General features: G+C 34.5%; 1 pseudogene; it reads left to right on the forward strand.

The window, feature by feature from the left end:
* The first annotated feature begins 16,955 nt into the window (after positions 1-16,955).
* On the forward strand, positions 16,956-17,605 carry LOC113915959 (annotated as a pseudogene).
* Positions 17,606-18,971: the final 1,366 nt, after the last annotated feature.

Consider the following 18,971-nt stretch of genomic DNA (forward strand, 5'->3'; position numbering starts at 1 on the left):
AACTCAATGGAGAAAAGACTGTCTCTTCAGTCAATTGTGTTGGAAAAATTGGATGTTCACATGTAAAAGAATGAAACTAAACCCATATTTTACACCACTCAAAAAAGTTTATTTGGAATGGATTAAATACTTAAATCCAGGACTGGAAACTGTAAAGCTCGCAGAAAAAAACATAGGGAAAAACTTCTTCACATGGGTTGTGGCAATGACTTTTTTCTGGACAGGATACCTAAAGCACAGCAACAACAACAAAAAAAGTGGAGCTACTACATGAAACTAAAAAATTTCTCAGTCAAAGAAACAGTCAACAAAATTAATAGACAATCTATGGAATGGAAGAAAATATTTGTAAATTGTATATCTATGAAGGGGTTAATATACAAAATATTAAAAAAAGAACTCCTGTAACTCAATAGTAAAACAATTCAATTTAAAAATGGGCAAAGGACCTCATTCTTTTTAAAAAATACATTTAAGTAGGTAACTGGTGCATAAAAGATGTTTAACATCACTGATCAGGGAAAAAGCAAATCAAAACTACAATGAGATATCACCTCATATCTGGTAGAATGACTGTCATCAAAAAGACAAGACAGCAAATGCCCAGCAAAGGGTATGGAGAAAAGGGAAGCTTTGTGCACCATTGGTGGGAATGTAAACTGGTGCAGCCATTATGGAAAACAGTATGGAGTTTCCTCAAAAAATTAAAAATGGAACTGACATTTGACTCAGCAGTTCTACCTGTGGGACTGTTTCTGAAGGAAATGAAGTCCCTATGTTGAAGAGATGTCTGGACTCCCATATTTTTTTGCAGCATTATTTACAATAGGTAAGACCTGAAAATAACCTAAGTGTCTATTGACAGATGAATGTATAAAGAAAATATGGCCTATGTCAATGGAATACTATTCATCCATAAAAAGGAAGTCCTACAGTTGTGACAACATGGATGGAACTTGAGGGCATTTGGTAAGTAAAATCAGAGAAAGGCAAATACTTTAAGATCTCACTTATACATGGAATATAAAAACAAACTTATTGAAGAAGAGGTCAGATTTCTGGTTAACAGGCATGGAGATTGGGGGATGGGGAATTGGGAGAGGGTGGTCAAAAGGTACAAACTTATAAATAAGTACAATATGATGATTATAGTTAACATTGCTTTATGATATATTTGAAAGTTCCTAAGCAAAAAAATCTTAAAAGTTCTCATTAAAAGGGAAAAAAATTACAACTATATGAAGTGCTGGATGTTAATTAAACGCATTTTGATAATCATTTCACAATGTATGTAGTCAAGTCATACTGTGTAACTTGAACAGTGTTATATGTCAATTGTATCTCAAAATTTAAAAAAAAAGGAAGACAGCAAGAGAGGAAGAAAGAAACAAAACAACTGCAAATCAGATAGAAAATTTAAAAATGACAGTATTAAACCCACAATTGATAATTATTTTAAATATAAATGGATTAAACTTATTAATCAAAAGGCATAGAGTAGCTAAATTGATTTTAAATAAGAATAAGATAGGGCGCCTGGGTGGCTCAGTTGGTTAAGCAACTGCCTTCGGGTCAGGTCATGATCCCAGAGTCCTGGGATCGAGTCCTGCATCGGGCTCCTAGCTCAGTGGGGAGCCTGCTTCTCCCTCTGACCCTCTCCCCTCTCATGCTGTTTCTCTCTCGCTCACTCTCTAATAAATAAATAAAATCTTAAAAAAAATAATAATAAATAAGAATAAGATCAAGTGATATGCCATCTACAAGAAAACCAATTTAGATTTAGAGATACACAAAGGCTGCAAGTAGAGGAATAGAATAAGATACCTCATGCAAATGGTAACCAAAAGAAAGCAGAGATGGGTATATTTATATCAGACAAAATATGCTATAAGTTTAGAACTGCCTAGAGACAAAAAATGTCACTAGATAATGATATATGGGTCAATTTACCAGATGATATTACAATTATAAATATATACTCAACATCAAAGCAGTTAAAAATATAAAGCAAGTGTTGACATATCTCAATAGAAGCTGACTTCAATATCCCACTTAAAATTCTGAATAGAATATATAGGCAAAAAGTAAGTGACTGATTTGAACAACACTAGCCTGAACAAACCAGTAACAAATATAAAGAATTAGTAACTAAAAACTTTTCCAAAAATAAAGGCCCAAGATGAGATTGCTTCACAGGCAAATTCTACCAAATATTTAAAGAAGAATTAATACCAATCCTCCTTAAACTCTTTCATAAAATAGAAGAGGGAATCCTTTCAAACTCATTTTATAAGGCCGGCATCTTCCTGATATCAAAATCAGACAAAGACACTACAAGGAAACTATAGGTCAATATCCCTGATGACTACAGATGCAAAAATTCTCCACAAAACACTAGCAAATCAAATTCAGTACATTAAAAATAATCATACACTATGACCAAGTAGGCTTTATCCCTGGGATGCAAGTGTGTTAGGACATAGGCAAATTAATCAATGTGATCTAACACATTAACAAAATGAAAGGCAAATACCACATGATTATTTTAGTTGATGCAGAAAAAGTATTTCACAAAGTTCAATATCCATTCATGACAAAGTCTCAACAAAATAATAAATATTGAAGGAACTTACCTCAACAGAGTGAAGTTAACATATGAATGGTTCACTGCTAACATTACAATTCTACTAGATTTGTAGTCAGAGTAATTAGGCAAGAAAAAGAAAAGGCATCCAAATCAGAAAGGAAGAAGTAAAAGTGTCTCTGTTGGCAGTGATGAGAGTGGGCAGACTTGCCTTATACAGACATGAAAAATTAGTATTGTTAAAATGTCCATACTGCCCAAAGCAATCAAGAGATTCAGTGCAATCCTTATCAAAATCTCATGGCCATTCTTCACAGAAATAAAACAACTCTACAATTCATATGGAACCACAAAAAACTCCTGATTAGCCAAAGTGATCTTGAGCATGAATAACAAAATTTTCTCTGATTTCAAACTATACTACAAAGTGATAGTAATCAAAACAGCCTGGTACTGGCATAAAAACTGACATTGAGATGACTAGAATAGAAAGCCCAGAAATTCATGCATCTCTGGTCAACTGATCTTTGACAAGGGTGGCAAGAACACACAATGGGGAAATAATGGTCTCTTCAACAAATAGTATTGGAAAAACTGAATATCCACTTGCAAAATAATAAAATTGGACACATCTTACACCATATACAAAAAAGCAACTCAAGATGGAGTAAATTAAGACTGAAGACCTGAAGCCTTAAAACTACTGGAAAAAAAAAAAACAGGCAAAATCTTTTGATCTTGGTCTGGGAAATAATTTTTTGGCTATGACACCAAAAGCACAGATAGTTAAAGCCAAAATAAGTGACTTTGTATCAAACTAAAAAGCTAGTACACAGCAAAGAAAATAAACAACAAAATGAAAAGGCAACCAACAGAATAGGGGAAATATTTGCAAACTATATATCTGATAAGGAGTTAATATCTAAAATATATAAGGAATTCATGTGACTCAATAGTAATGAATAAATCAATCTATAAACAATGTGCAAAGAACCTGAATAGGTATTTCCTAAAAGAAGACATACAAATTGTCAACAGGCATAATAGCATAAAGAAAGGAATTAAGCATACAAATTATTAAATGTACCTAAAAATTATTTTAATATTTGTGATACACGATTTACATTTGAACTTCATGTAATACATACAAAATAAGAACTTACAGTAAGTGCATATAGCATATCCAGGGTAGGTAAAGGCCTAAATATGCCTTATATATATCTTTGTAGAATTATCAGATTGTTATAATTGTTTATTTTTTCCTATAATTTGAGAGCTTCTAGTTATCATAGCACTTATTTTAATGATGGACATGGAAATGATGCTCAAAAATTATTACCCCTCTTTAGCCTGGTGAATTGGTCAAAGCTGGGTCAAATATTCCTTTCCTTGGGAATTTAGAAATCAGGATAAAATCAAAGTCCTTTTTAGTGACAGAAGCCATATATTTTAAAATTTAGGAATTATCAAAACTTGTTGTTATGAGCACTGGGTGTTATATGTAAGTGATGAATCACTAAATTCTACTCCTGAAACTAATATTGCACTATATGTTAACTAACTGGAATTTAAATAAAAACTTGCAACAACAACAATAAAGTCTATGTTTCTCACTGTGTAGAGAAAGATTTTAATATTGAAGAAAAACAAAAACAATGCAGACAGAATGAGAGAAGATAATCCTACCAGCTTTTCAGTTTTGGTTTCTAATACTTGAATTTTCTGCCATTCCTGTAGTTGCAGAGTCTATTCTATGAGCCAATGTTATGTTCTTTCTCAGAAGCTACTTTGAGTTAGATTTTTGTCAATAGAAAATAAATAAAACTGTTCAAATTAGTGATTAAGAGGAATTAGCTTAATTTTTTTCTTTTGAATTAAAATGGAGTAAAATATATAAAACAATGAGCTATACAATGTTAGAAAAAAAATCCCAAAATTCTCAACTATATTGCCAAAGATTTAGAAATAGTTATTAAAAAAAATATCTATTACTTGAGTTGACTTTTAAAAATACTTACAGATGATTTGAAAACATAAAAGCAATCATTAACTAAAATTAGTATGAATGATAAGAAAAGACAAAATAAGCATGTATACAAAATCCACATTACATAGTTATAATAAACAATGGAAACAAAGAAGCACAAAAATTCAAAATCCTAAAATAAGAATGACAATAAACTAAAAAAACAGTATTTGTGTTATTACTAAGTCTGTGAGATCAAAAATTGAATGTGTAAGAAATTTCAAACAACTATTTCATAAGAATAAAAAGATTAGAAATCTCACAAATTCATGTTGATTATATCCCTAGCAGATTAACAAATTAGAGGTAAGCAAAGATGGCAACATAGACAAAAAGATTTAAAAACAAAGTACACTAAATCAAAAGTGTAGTTACAATTTGATAGCCAATAAAATTTGCAATGAAATTAAAAGAACTCAACCACTTTTGCAGAATAAAATAGCATTCAAATATTTGAGAAAAAGATATTTCGATTGAAGCCAAGTTTTGATTTTTACATTTACATAAGACTCTCAGGTTGAGGTTTCTCTACAGTATACCAAAATATTAAATATTAAGCTGACAACTCATAGAATTATTTTGTTTTAATAACTTATTGAAAAATTCAAATTAACTTGTAAAAATACAAACTAATCAAATGTGAGTGAAAATAAATCTGAGATTATAAAAAGAATGATGAAATTTAAACTAGTAATAAATATAGTAGGCTATAGAGCTGTATGTAAATTTTAGCTGTATGGAAAAATTCCAATTCATCTTTCACCCATAGGATACTCACAGAGCAGTAATCAGCAGTGAGCATTTCCTTGCTATTGGCTTTGGGTGACCTGTTTTGCACACAGTTTGATACATCTCTGTAGGGAATGAACTATCTGAACTTTCTTTTTCTCTCCAAACTATCAGGCTTACCCTAGAAGAAAGATTTAAAGAAAATAACAATAGAAGATTTAGAAACATTTTATAAAGAGCATATGTGCCTGTTTTTAAAAAATGTACTAAAGTTAAATAAAAAATACTAATTTAGATTAGATTTTTCCTCTGTGTAAATGAAAAGAGATGTGGCCTTTTATAGTTTATATCTAATAGGTAGAGCTTAAGTATTCTCTTGATGTAAGTAACTAAATAGTGTTTAATGAGACAGTTTCTACTGAGTTTATAATCATTCCAAGAATTTCAAGAGAAAATGACAAGAATTGTTTGAGGTTTCTATATAAGCCAATATTGCTTATTTTAAATAAAGTTTCTTTTTTTTTTAAAGATTTTATTTGTTTATTTGACAGAGGGAGACACAGTGAGAGAGGGAACACGAGCAGGAGGAGTGGGAGAGGGAGAAGCAGGCTTCCCATTGAGCAGGGAGCCCGATGTGGGGCTCGATCCCAGGACCCTGGGACGGTGACCTGAGCTGAAGGCAGACACTTAACGATTGAGCCACCCAGGCGCCCCTAAATAAAGTTTCTTTTATGTATTAGATTCCATATCTTTTTTTCTATCTTAGTCTCTTTAGGCTGCTATAACAAAATACCATAGACTGAGTGGCTTTTAAATAATAAACATTTCTCATAGTTCTGGATGCTAGAAAGTCTAAGATCAAGGTGCCAACAAATTCCATGTCTGGTTAGGACTGCTTCCTGTTTCATTAACAGTCCACTCACTGTGTCCTTACAGGCAGAAGGAGTGAGGAAACTCTAGGGTCTCTTTTATAAGGACACTAATCACATTTATGAGGGCTCCACCCTCATAACCTAATCACCTCCCAAAGGTCTCACCTTCTAATACCATCACACTGGGGTTTCAACATATGGATGTTGGGGAGACACCCCAAACACTCAGTCCATTACTCTGCATTATATCTCATGATACATCATAATTTGTCATGGATGTCTTGTATTTTGGCAGTAATTTCCAATGTATAAATATCTTTTCATTATGTCTAGCATGTATGAAATTTATCACTGGTTTTTAATTAAATTTCTATTTTTTTAAATCTGTGAGATAACATGATTTGCTCTAGAAATTATGATTAATAATTAAAAAAATTCTCCCTATCTCTTATAAATTTTATCTAAAAAGTCAATATTAATAAAACAATTGCAAATGTATTTAAAATACTTTTATAAGACATGACAAATCCTGAAAAATAAGCACTGGTTAAGACATTGGAATAATTGGGAAATATGGACTGTATATCAAATGAAATGAAATATCAAATAATAATATATATCCTAAATGATATTCATTTAGGACTGTTGGCATATTACATGATAGCTTTGGCCTTGTCTAAACAAGAAAAGAAATAATAAAAATGCCTCATTCATGATGGCAATCTCAATAGTATGTGGATTTCCAGATTGTCTTTTCAGGAATGCAGGATGTCATTGGATGTGAAGGTTTATAAAGGAATAGCAGACACAGTCACCAGCTCCCTGGAATCATAATCTCAATCACTATATAAATCAGTTATGAAGACAAAGTCCTTTACGATGACACTTGGGGGCATTAAATTTATCTTCAATAAACCTATTTTGATCAATTATGTGAAATCCTCAGGTTTTCAAACATCAGACACATGAGGAAAAACAGCGTGCAAGATTTGAAATGCATGTGATGTAGTACGCATTTGTTTATCACTTGATTGGTATTTGCTCATTGGTATTTTCTTTTATCCCCCATTTTACTGATATATAATTGACATCCAGCACCATATAAGTTTAAAGTATACAGCATAATTATTTGACTTACATATATTGTGTAAAATGGTTACCACAATAAATTTAGTTTAACATCCATCCTCTCATGTAGATACAAAAAGAAAAAAAAGAAAAAAATGGTTTTTTTCCTTGTAATGCCAACCTTTAGGATTTACTCTTAACTTTCAAATATACCATACATCTGTGTTCGTGATAGTCATCATGTTATGTGTTACATCCCTAGAATTTATTTGTAACTGGATTTTTGTACCTTTTGACCATTTTTATCCAATTCCCTCACCCCCTGCCTCTGGAAACCACAAATCTGATCTCTTTTTGAATGAGTTTGTTTGTTTGTTTGTTTTGTGAGGGTTGTACATACAAGTGAGATCATAAAGTATTTCTCTTTTTCTGTCTGACTTATTTTACTTAGCATAATACCCTCCAGGTCCACGCGCTTTTCATGAAGGACAGAATTTCCTTTTTTAATGGCTGAATAGTATTCCTGTGTGTGTGTGTGTGTGTGTGTGTGTGTGTGTGTGTGTGTGTGTGTGTGTGTCCATTCTTTATATCTATTCTTCTACCCAGGGACATTTAATGTGTTTCCATGTTTTGGCTGTTTTAACTAATGCTGCTGTGAGTAGGTGGTGCCTGCCTCTCTTCAATATGCTGTTTTCATTTCCTTTGGATATATTCCTACAAGAAGAATTACTGGATCATATAATAGTTATGTTTTTAGTTTTTGGGGGAAATTACATACTGTTTTTCATAGTAGCTACACCAATTTACAATCCCAACAATGACATACCAGGGTTCCATTTTCTGCATATCCATGCCAGCATTTGTTATTTTTTGTCTTTTTAATAATACCCATTCTAATAGGTATGAAGTGATATCTTGTGGCTTTGGTTTGCCTTTGCCTTATGATTAGTTATGCTGAACACCTTCTCATGTATCTATTGTATTTCATATATATATTTTTTGAAAAATGTCTAATGAGGTCCTGGCCAATTTTTTGATTATTTGGATTTTTGCTTTTGAATTGTAGGAGTTATTTATATATTTGGATATTAACTGCTTATTAGATATATGGCTTGAAAATATTTTTTCCCATTTTGTAAGTTGCCTTTCCATTTTGTTCGTAGTCTCTTTTGCTGTGCAGAAGCTTTTTAGTTTGATTTAGTCTGACTTGTTTATTTTTTTCATTTTTTGCTTGTGCTTTCATTATCATATCTAAACAAAACAAGAAAAATAATTGCTAAGACCTATGTCTAAGAGCTTTTTTCCTGTTTTTATTTTTTCTGAGTTTTATAGTTTCTCATCTTATATTTGAGTCTTTTTTTTTTTTTTGAGTTAACTTTTCTGAATGGTATAAGATAGGGGTCTAGTTATATTGTTTTATGTGTAAACATCCAATATTCCCAGAACCATTTTTGAAGAGACTGTCTTTTCTTCATTCAGGATTCTTGGCTCCCTTGTCGCGTATTGGTTGATCATATATATGTGGGTTTATTACTGGGCTCTTATCTGTTCCATGTGTTTGTTTTTTATTCCAATACCATTCTGTTTTCATTACTATAGTTTTATAATATAGCTTAAAAATCAGGAACTGTGGTATCTCCTGTTCTGTTTTTTTCTCAGGAATACTTTGGCTATTTGAGGTCTTCATATAAATTTTATTATTTTCTACTTCTATAAAAAAATGCCATTGGAATTACGATAGGTACTGAATTGAATCTATAGATAGCTTTGGGTAGCGTGGACATTTTAACAATATACTTCCAATCAATGAACCTGGATACATTTTAATTTATTTGTTTCACCTTCAGTTTATTTCATCAGTGTCTTGTAGTTTTCAGTATAGAGAGCATTCACCTCCTTAGTTAAATTTAATCCTTAGTATTTTATTGGTTTTGATGGTACTGTAAATTACAGTGTTTTCTATTTCTTTTTCAGATAATTTGTTAGTATATAGAAACACTACTGATTTTTGTTAATTTTGTATCCTGCAACTTTACTGAATTCATTTATTAGATCTAAGGGTTTTGGTGAAGTCTTTAGAATTTCCTATATAAAATCATGCTGTCTACAAAGAGAGACTTTTATTCTTCTTTTCCAATTCTGATGTCTTTAGCTAGAACCTCAAGTACTATACTGAATAGAAGGTGAGAGTGGGTACCCTTGTCTTGTTCCTGATTTTAGTGGAAAAGCATTCAATCTTTTATTATTTGGAATGATATTAGCTGTGGGCTTGTCATATGCGGCCTCTATTTTATTGAGGTTCTTTTTTTTTAAGATTTTATTTATTTATTTGAGAGAGAGAGCACGTGAGAGGGGGGCGGGTCAGAGGGAGAAGCAGACTCCCGCCGAGCAAGGAGCCTGATGCGAGACTCGATCCAGGGACTCCAAGATCATGACCTGAAGCGAAGGCAGTCGCTTAACCAACTGAGCCACCCAGGCGCCCTATTGAGGTTCTTTATACCAAATATATTAAGAGATTTTTGTCATGAACAGATATTGAATTTTGTCAAATGCTTTTTCTGCATCTATTGAGATGATCATTTGATTTTTTTTCATTTATTCTATTAATGTAACATCACTTTTAGTTGTGTATGTTGAACCATTTTTTATGCAGGAATAGATCCCACTTGATCATGGCAAATGATCCTTTTAATGTACCTCTGAATCCAGTTTGCTAGTATTTTATTGAGAATTTTTACATTTAAATTCATGAGGGATATTGGCCTGTGGTTTTCTTTAATGTGGTTAAAGCCTTTTCCTTTTCTGGCTTTGGTATCAGAGTAATGTTGTCCTCATAAAATGAGTTTGGGAGTGTTCCCTTGTTTTCAGTATTTCAGAGGAATTTGAAAAGGATTGTCATTAATTTTTCTATTAATGTTTGGTAAAATTCACCAGTGAAGACATCTATCTGGGCATGGGCTTTTCTTCATTGGGAGATTTTTTTTTTTTTTTAATGTTTGAAGTTTCTATTTAAATTTTAGTTAACATATAGGGTAATTTTCAGGAGTAGATTTTAGTGATGTGTAACTTACATGAAATACCCAGTGCTCATCACAATAAGTGCCCTCCTTAATACCCATCACCCATTTAGCTCATCCCCTATCTACCTCCTCTCCAGCAACCCTCAGTTTTTTCTCTTAAGAGTCTCTTATGGTTTGCTTCCCTTTCTCTTGTTTTTTCTTTCCCCTATGTTAATCAGTTTTGTTTCATCATCACTTCTTTATCCATTCATTAGTTGATGGACATTTGGGTGTGCTTTCCATAATTTGGTTATTGCTGATAATGCTGCTATAAACATCGGGGTACATGTAAACCTTTGAATAAGTATTTTTGTATACTTTGGATAAGTACCTACTATGCAATTCAGGTTTTATTTTTGTTTTTCATAATTCACTTTTGGTAAGTTGTATGTTTCTAAGAATTTTCCCATTTTTATAAGCTGTCCAATTTGTTGGCATAGAGTTTGTCATAGAAGCCTCTTGTGATTCTTTGCATTTCTTCAGTACCAGTTGCAATGCTTCCTTTTTAATTTATAATTTTGTTGATTTAAATCCTCTCACTTTTTTCCTTGGTTAATCTAGCTAAAGCTTTCTTGATTTTGTTTATCATTTTAATTTCTTCTTTGATTCATTGGTTTCCAGGACATTATTGTTTAATTTCCATGTATTCATGAGTTTGAGTTTTCCTACTGTTATTGATTTCTAGTTTCATTCCATTTAGAAAGAGATTACAGCTGGTAGGATTTCAATTTTCTTAAATTTGCTGAGACTTGTTTCATCACCTTCTTTTTTCTAATTGTATTTAGTTGTGTGTTCTTGTAGTTCACTAAACTTTAAGAGAATTATATTGCATTTTTGACTGTTCATATTTCTCTATTCCTTTAGAGTCATTTATTGGAGCTTTATTACTTTGATGGTGCCATGCTTACCTGATTTTTGTGATCCTGGTTATTATGTTGGTATCTGCACATTTGAATAAGCAGTCTCCTATTCTAGACCCTACAGGTTCACTTTAGCAGAGATATCTTTTCACCAGTCAACCCAGTTTAGGTTTCTGGACATGTCTGTTGTAATGTCCTTGGGCAGGAGGGCTTGTTATCAGGGCCTATATTTTGGTGAGGATATAGCCTGAGCTCTGAGGTTGGGATGGTAGGTGCTACTGGTTATTAACAGTTTGATAGGACTGATGGATTGGTTCCCCACCCAAATGACACCATAGGATTGGCTCCATGGTTTCCTGGATTTTCTGATCAGGTTTCCTAGGTGGTCAGGACTGGGTTCTATATTCAGCAATAGGCAAGCCATGAATTAGCTCCCCTTCCCTGGTAGAGTAGCAGTATGGTTTCCAGGGCCTGCATCACTCATTGTTTGGGAACATAATTAGGCAAGACTGTGCACTGAATTTCCTGGAGAGATGGAGCTACCTGTTTTGTTCTGCAGATGGCTTAAGCCATGGGCTGTACTCTTTGTTAAAGTGCCCCTGTATGCTAGGCTGTTGGATGGGTTACACAGATTCCAATGTGCTCTGGTTTAGTTCCCTTATAAAGTGATCTGAAGGCTGTATTTAACAATGGGTAGGACTGTGAATTAATTTCACTGCTCATGCCAGGCAGCAGAACTGACTCCAAGGCTGGTAAGACTCTTTGCTTGTGGTCTTGTCTTGAGGCTACCCACTCCCCAGGTTCCTTGACTGAATGGGACCACTGGGTTTGCTCTGAGTGACTCACTCTATCTGCCAGATTCTCTGTTCCAATGTTGCTGTGCTATATAGCTTTCAGGTATTCTAGCCAGGTTTTCTGGTCAGGCATGGCTGGGAGCTATACTTTAGCAGTGGGTAAGGTTTTGAATTACCTACCCTGCCTAGGCAGGGACAGACTAGGCTCCAGGGCCTGGCTCTTTGAAGACCAAAATCAGGCAGACCTGTACCCTGTCAAGTTTCCTGGTCAGACTGTGCCACTGTCTTGACTGCAGATGAGCAAAGATGGTGGTTGGAACTACCTGGGCATTGCAGGTAGGAACTCAGTCTGCCAAAATCTGAGTGCTGGTTATTGCAAGCCTCTATCACTTTTCCTTTACAATTTGATTCCCAGTGGTTAGCCCTGCAGATTCTCATACAGTCCTTATGGGATGAGACTGGATTAGAGGCTCCGAAGAAGTGACCCATAACACTGGGGGAGTTGAATGTCCACCTTAGCCTCTCTTTTCCCACTGGAGTACCTTAGGTTCAGGGGAGACCAGTCAGTGTGATGCTGCACCAGCCTGGGGGTAGGGCAATTTTGTCAGCATGTAGCCACACCACTAACCCATTTAATGTGATCTGTCTTGGTGTCTGTGGTACTAAAGACCGCCTCAGTCTTACCCCTGTGTTCTAGGATTTTCTCAGTTGTGCCTTGTCCATGAATGATTGTTAGTTTTTCTTGTGAGGAAAAGCAAAGTGAGGAATAACCTATGTTGTCATCTTGGTAATATTACTCCTCTAGTATTTTCATTTATTGGTGCTTCTCTCTGTTATCAGACAATAAACATTAAACTATTTGCATTAATTTGGCATGGTGCATCTAAGTTAGAGGGGTATTTTCATGTTTTTTCTTTGGGCTCACAGTCTTCTATACATTGGTTTTTATAGTATAAGTATTTTATTTATCCTTATATATGGTATACTGCCTGGCTGCTATCTGAAAAGCCAATGAAATAATATATCTCATCAAAAAGAGCAAATATTTCAAGACCATGCTTGAGTTCTTCAGTCAGTTTTGATTTTCGATTATTTTAGTACGTTTTCGTACACACACTCAAAGATCTCTTTCAGAAGTACCTTGAAATAAGTAATGGTAAAGGTAGCTCCTTAAAAGTATCAAGGCCCTTCTTTTAAGATACAGATATTCATGAGACCCTAGAAGGGACACTTACGCAAGTGTATTATATAAATTGCAAAATTGACTTATTCTATGCCTGTCTGTGAGTTTTGTAAATCAGGCAGAATGAAATGTGGGGTAAAAGGCACTTTAATAGTTCTCCACTCTCTAGTCCTTCCCCTTTAGCTCCTGGAGGAAATGGTAACTCCTTTTTGGTGTTTAACAAAAAAAGAACAATAGCAAAACAAAATATATATACACATATATCTTGGATTTCTAACTTGTGAACCAATCCAGCAGAAATAATTCTGAAAACATGTACAGTAATCAAAAAGAAAACCTGGTGAGCTTGCTTTAACTCTTTTATTCACTCCCTCATTTAAAGTCATGAAGCTTCTAAAAGGTCAGAAAATGTTTTTTTTTTTAATTTTATTATGTTATGCTAGTTACCATACAATACATCATTAATTTTTGATGTGGTGATCCACGATCCATTGTTTTCATGTAACACCCAGAAACTGGTTTTTAATGGATAGCCAAGTAGTATTGGAAGTAGGGCAGGAAGACTTATACTGTGTAAATTTTTAGAGGGATAAACAATGGGTCTCCAGAGGAGTGTCAGCTGCTTGAGATTAGGATCAAATATTTGTGTGCAAGATAATTTCACTTGATTTGGGGTGCAAGAGGGGATAGAATAGTGTTAGCTGGCATTGCAACAGCATCTTCGTGCTATAGGTCCATATCATAGTGCCTCCCTTGGACTGTGGTACTTCTCAATAACTTCATAAAGTAATTTTTAAGTAAGTTATACATATTTTAAAGTTGAAGACTGAATTACTAAAAAGAATTAGATTTTTTTTTAAAAGCTTCTAAAGTAAAACTCCAAATATACACTAAATCAACATCAACAAAAATTGGACAAATGACAGAATGACCGAGAACTTTTTTTTTTAATTTCTAAATTAAAATAGCTAGATGCAGTAGAACATGTTCTGAACAGCAAGTCTTAGGTTTACTACTGGAAGCACTCAAAGTATTAAAGACTCTATTATTATCTCTTTTCAAAAAGTCTAAACTTAGGATCATGTATCATTTTTGGTTTACTATCAATCACAGTGTCACCTCTTACGCTCTTATCCCAGCATCTCTCCACTCTCCAGTGGTTCAACCAGCTTAGCTTCCTACAGGCAGAGTTACACACAGCATCCCCAGATTGCATGAAATTAACTAGGACGTTCTGAACTGCTGTTGCCAGCCAGAATGGAGCTAAATTCTAATGACTCATCACGGTGCAGCTTTTTTGGAAAAGAAGGCTTTGTGCCCCCAAAACAAGAGTGTTTTTCAAGAACTCTTACTAAACCCATTGTTATTTCTTGGTAGTTCTTTCCAGTCTGCCTTCAATGTATATGTGTATTTATTTTTCCATGTTCAATATTATGGTGATAGACACATTGTTTTTACTCTCTCTCTCTTTTTTTTTTTACCTCATGTTATTAAATACTTCTTAAAAGCTTGATTTTAATGGCATTTTAGTAAGCCTGAGCTGCCATAACAAAATATCTCAGATTGGGTAGTTCAAATAACAGATAACTCTCCTCTCAGTCTGGACACTGGGATTCCAAGATCAGGGTACCAGCAGAGCTAATTTCTGGTGAGGCTTATCTTCTTGGTTTTCAGATATCTACCTTCTTGTGGTCAGGAGAGACTGGGTTTTGAATTACAATGTGGACTTTTGGGTGGATTCTGATGAATTGAAGACCTTGAATTTCCTTTGAGCTCTTGTGGGCAGAAGTTGCAGAATCCTCCTCAATCGAGGGATTAGCTAAATATTGCCTTTTATCCCCCTAAGGATCTCACCTGACAGTGGCTTTTTAGGTGAATGTCAGTTCTCAATTCCTACATCTATTGCTTTTCCCTGCCCTTAGACCTACAACTAGATGCAGCAGACCACAAAAGGATGACTACAAAGCCTAATTCTGACAGGATGCACCAGACACAACAAAGAATTACAAAATTTTATCAAGCTGTGTTGATACAAACCTGATGAATTCAGGTGAGAATAAATCTAAGAGTGCTGTACAAGGGATGAAAAAATGTATTGTTAGACATGGCTGAAATTATTGATATGGGTACACTGACCAAAAAGACCTTGAACAATATTGAATTAATAATAGTGAATGCATTATTTTGAATATATAAAAGTAGCTCTAACACTTTACTCATTTGCTTGAATAAAACCTGGCCTCGAAAGTGGCCTGCATTAAATGAAGTTGAGATTTCAGAACATACCTTTTATCCTCTAAAGTGAAAATCTAATGGTTTAAGGAGATGAGTGGACTTATAAATTTATTATGTAGGATCTCCGTATCCCTTAACTCTGTCACCTGGGACTCACCAGAGGATGTGTCCTCCACCAATACCTTGAGCAATATATTTCTTTGAAAAACATCAACATCATGAAAAAAACTCTGTGTTTATTTGCTGTCATCTGCAAGCCAAAGATTAGTTGACGATACTGTCATTGCAGTGAGTTCTCAGACCTAAGTGCGATGTTAGGATCCGAGGGCTGAAGATACTGCTTAATGATCAGAAGGTGTGTAAGCATGGTCATCATAAGGGGCAACAAGGTTTGCAGTAATCAGAATATTTTGACACAGATCTTTGGTAGGGACTAATTGATTATAGGGACACTAAGCTTGAGATACATGAGTATTTCCTTAAAATCATGTGGGAAAACCTCACAATTTACTCAATTCACAGACTTGAGCCAGTTCACAGAATTAGACTATGATGAATCAAATAAATTGTTTGTTCCATTCCAAGTATATGACTTCTAGGTATGCATCAAAACCACCTGCTTTAATTAACACCTTTCCAGACAACAGGATTAGCTGAGAGGAAATCAAGGGCAAGCAGCCTATCTTTAAGGATGTTTCACATATCACATCTTCTCATATTCCATTGGCCTGAAATACTATCATGGCAATATGTCACTGCTTAAGAAATTGAGGATATAATCTGTAGCGGAGAAGCTATATGCCTATTCAAACTTCAAGAATTCTATTACTAAAAACAAAAAAAAAGAAAAATGAGTAATGAATGAAATGAAATGAATGAAAAATAGTATCTGTTAAATCTTTTTAAAAATATTTATTTGAGAGAAAGAGAGAATGACAGCTGGGGCAGTTGTAGAGGGAGAAGGGACGAGAGACTCTCAAGCAGCCTCCACAATGAGCATAAACCTGACACAGGGCTCAATTTCACAACCCTGAGACTGTGACTTGAACCAAAACCAAGAGTTGGATGCCTAACCAACTCAACCACCCAGGTGCCCTTCTGTTAAATCTTTAATAGTGTTTCCCTTCCTTTTCATTTTACTTCTTTATTTTTTATTTGCATTAATGTAGCTTAACAACTTTCTTTGTACTAATACTACTAATCACTGCCTACTTGATATAACAAATATATTTAGAATCCTGAATCATAAATTTTGAATAATACAGATTCTTTGCAAACACATTAGGCAAAAAGTATGATGAATTTTTGGAAATAAAGTATATCTCAGTAAATATCAGAGTTGAACTTATAGAACCAGTTTTTCTAATCACAATGATAGATAATAGAAATCACTAATAAAAGATAATTGAACACTTCTCCAAGAATTAAATGGCAGATTATGCCAGTGCTGCTGAAGGGCTCTGGAATGGGAGGCCACTGGAGGCTTTGGCAGTGGCATCCAGGGCCTGGGTAGGGGCTGCAGCTGAGGCTGTAGAGCTCAAGGAGTATATCCCCATCACCAAGCTGGGACACCTGGTTAAGAACATGAAGCTCAAGTCCCTGGAGGATATCTATTTCTTCTCTCTGCCCCTCAAGGAATCTGAGATCATTGACTTTTTCCTGGGGATATCCCTCAAGGATAAAGTTTTGAAAGTTCTACCAATGCAAAAGCAGACCCGGGCTGGCATTTGTTGCCATCAGAGATGACAGTGGACACATTGGTCTGGGTGTTAAGTGTCCCAAGGAGGTAGCCACTGCCATCCCTGGGGCCATGATCCTGGCCAAGCTTTCCATCACCCTGTGCAGCAAGGCTACTGTGGTAACAAGATCCCTTGCAAGGTGACCCGCCACTGTGGCTCTCTTTTGGTGTGCCTCATCCTTGCCCCAGAGGCACTGGCATTGTCCAAGAAGCTACTGATGAAGCAGTATTGACAACTGCTACACTTCAGCCAAGGGCTGTACTGCCACTCTGGGCAATTACACCAAGGCCACTTTTGATGCCATTTCCAAGACTTACAGCTCTCTCATCCCTCACCTCTGGAAGGAGATTGTGACCCACCAAGGGTCTGCATCAGGAATTCACTGACCGTCTTGTAAAGACCCACACCAGAGTTTCTGTGCAGAGGACTCAGGTTCCAGCTGTGGCCACCACATAGTTTTATATAAGAAAAATAAAGTAAAGCCTATTTAAAAAAATAGATAATTGAACAAAATGATGTTTTTGAATTAAATATCATACTTCATGGTTCTGAATAAATAATTGTGAAAATTTAAAAATACTTACAATAATGATCCAAAAACACACATGGGATGAAGCTAATGCAGTAGTACAAAATTATGAAAACAATTAAGTGTTCAGGATAAGAACTTAAGAGAAAACAGCAAAATAAAAAAGATCAGTATAAACTTTCTATTATAAAGCATTTCCTTCAGCATGCTGTGATTTCAGTAAACTTCTAGAAACAAAATAAAACCTATTCAATTTGTTATTCTAACATGTATTTCAAAATACAATACATTTCTAATATTAGAAATTTTCTACATTTCAAAATTTTCTAAAATGTATTTCAAATTTCACATGCCCAAACTTGAACTCTAGCCTTGTCATCATCATTTCAATAAAAATTAACTCGAGGCTTCTAGTCACTCATGACAAATATTTGGGCAGCCAACTTGATTTCTCTTTTCCATCTCCTCTATCACTGATCCATAGACAACATTTTTTCTCTGACTTCAGAATAAGTCTGAAATCTGATCACTTATCAATACTTCCACAGTATTAAAATGGAACAAATTACCCATATGATTAAAACCATGAATGATTCAAATGAATATGCTGAATATGAGAACATGAAAGCAAAACAGTACACACTGTACAATTCTATTTATAAGATGTCCTAAAACTAGTCTATGGTTTAAAAAAAAGGTTTTCTCTGGCTGGGATATTGACTGAGAAGGGATATGCCAGAAATTTCTAATGGGAATTTCCTATTGGAAATTTTTCTTTTTTTTAAGATTTTGTTTATTTATTTGAGAGAGAGAGAATGAGAGATAGAGAGCATGAGAGGGAAGAGGGTCAGGGGGAGAAGCAGACTCCCTGCCGAGCAGGGAGCCCGATGTGGGACTCGATCCCGGGACTCCAGGATCATGACCTGAGCTAAAGGCAGTCACTTAACCAACTGAGCCACCCAGGCGCCCTATTGGAAATTTTTCTAATGGAATTTTTCTATTGATAGGTATATAGTTTAGCCAGGTATATGCATTATTAAAAATTCAGTGAATTTTACTATTAAAATGTGTTCACTCACTAAATGCAAATTTTACATAACACAATGGGAACAAGTATTTAATTTCTAAGTTTGCTTTTCACATCAGTATGGGTAAAAAAAATCCTAAAACTACTATTTGTTATGCTAGGCTGAAACAAATGAATAAATATAGTGAGGATAATAAAAGTTGTATTTCCCAATGTGGTGCAAGGAGTTAAAGATATGGAAAGTTAAAACACTAGAATAAAACTTG

The sequence above is a fragment of the Zalophus californianus genome, chromosome 1 (genome assembly GCF_009762305.2).
Source record: "Zalophus californianus isolate mZalCal1 chromosome 1, mZalCal1.pri.v2, whole genome shotgun sequence".
In the NCBI taxonomy this organism is placed as follows: Eukaryota; Metazoa; Chordata; class Mammalia; order Carnivora; family Otariidae; genus Zalophus; species Zalophus californianus.